The 1,651-nt window shown below is 41.0% G+C and overlaps 1 protein-coding gene across 1 annotated transcript in view; it reads right to left on the reverse strand.

Annotated features, from left to right (window-relative positions):
• LOC101863924 (regulatory protein zeste) overlaps nt 1-1,651 on the reverse strand; it is a 79,075-nt gene that overhangs the window by 52,574 nt on the left and 24,850 nt on the right. The window lies entirely within an intron of this gene.

A 1,651-nucleotide genomic window follows, 5' to 3' on the forward strand; every position in this document is an offset into this window, starting at 1 on the left:
GAAAGGTTCGTGGACCCAAAAGTGGCCATTTAATACAGAGAAAAAGCAAGACAGACCGCAAAAAAGTAGCAAAGAAAGAGGGTAATACTGACCAGAATCGCCCTCCAACTATCCGATTTTTGTGTTTGCACGTTAGTTTCCTGTGACTTTTTTTTCTTGTGTTTGTGTGTGTATATGGGGGGGGGGGAGGGTAAACTGACCAACGGTACACTTGTAGAGCAAGAAAATATTATAGGTCTCATCCTTGGCGCCTTTGGTCTGATCGAACATGCCCCTGGAGTTGTATCAATGATAGTGACACCACAGCACACATCGCGGATACTTCTCATTTAAAAGCGAAAGAAAGAGAGGAGAGAAAGGGTATCAAAGTCCACAGTGGCTGAGCAACGCTTTATTACTACACATCTATGGTCAACGAAAAATCACTCAGTCAGTTTGGATCAACAGTGTGATCATGACCTTTTCCATCATACAATCAAAACAAAAAAGAGGGGGGGGGGGGGGGGGCATTAACATGTTCTTATGCACAGTAAGAGAGAGAGAGAGAGAGAGAGAGAGAGAGAGAGAGAGAGAGAGAGAGGGGGGGGGGGGGGGGGATGGTGCGGGAAGGGGAAGGAGGTGGAGAGGCAATTTTCACAGTCAGATAAAAATTTTATGGCATATCTAGATAATCATCGAGAGGAGTAATGATAATTATAAAACACATCTGAGCAGACATACCCTCGGCGGGAAAAGATACGATCGCCTGTCATTACGAACTTTGCGACATGACAAAGGGCGGCTACTTCGGTCTCTACAACGTGACTCTTCGTGCTCTTCCAACTTCGCATTGTTCGTTATTTATTTATTTTTTTAATGATAGAAAAAAATGCGAAAGCAATTACTGTAAGGTAACCCTTCGCATTGATGATACCGACGAGATAAAATTGAATATTCTGGCGTGTGTGTTTTTTCCAACAATCCCTGTACTGTAATGAGAGAGAAGTGAGGTCCGCGATAATGTATTGTTAAATGTTTTTAGCATTCATAAACACCTCTTTGAGATTGAGTTTGGCCGATGTTGAATTTAAACCTAGTAGCAAGATAGCCCCTGGCCCCTGGGGAGCCACTGGTTACGAATATGATCAGCAACACGAGAATGTTTTGTTTGGGGTTAAAAAAAATTTTTTTTTGGTTGTTGTTGTTGTTGTTGTTGTTGATGATGATGATGATGAGGATGTTGTTGTCGTTGTTAAATTGAAAATGTTAAAGTTAAACCCCTACAATAAATTATGATATAGGCAGCAAGACTGGAACCGTGTCAGAACATCAGGAGGACCTGATGTGCTCCTGTAGTTATAAGGACGAGAAAAATAACGCCGATCTAAAAAAAAATTTAAAAATTCGAACTTCAAACCAGCAGATCAAGTTAGCGATTTGTCTTGCCTTAGAGTCACGTTTGGTCGCTGTCAACTCGAACTAGTAAAAATCTCAAACTCAAAAGAAAACTGAACTGCTAATGTAACTGTTGTCGTTGTAGTTGTCGTTGTAGTTGTCGTTGTAGTTGTCGTTGTAGTTGTCGTTGTTATTGTTGTCGATGTTGCTGCTACGGCTGTTGCTTGTTTTTAATGTAATATTTTATGCAGTGGCTTGATGTGCTCGATAATAATAA

This window comes from Aplysia californica, unplaced genomic scaffold, assembly GCF_000002075.1.
Source record: "Aplysia californica isolate F4 #8 unplaced genomic scaffold, AplCal3.0 scaffold00477, whole genome shotgun sequence".
In the NCBI taxonomy this organism is placed as follows: domain Eukaryota; kingdom Metazoa; phylum Mollusca; class Gastropoda; order Aplysiida; family Aplysiidae; genus Aplysia; species Aplysia californica.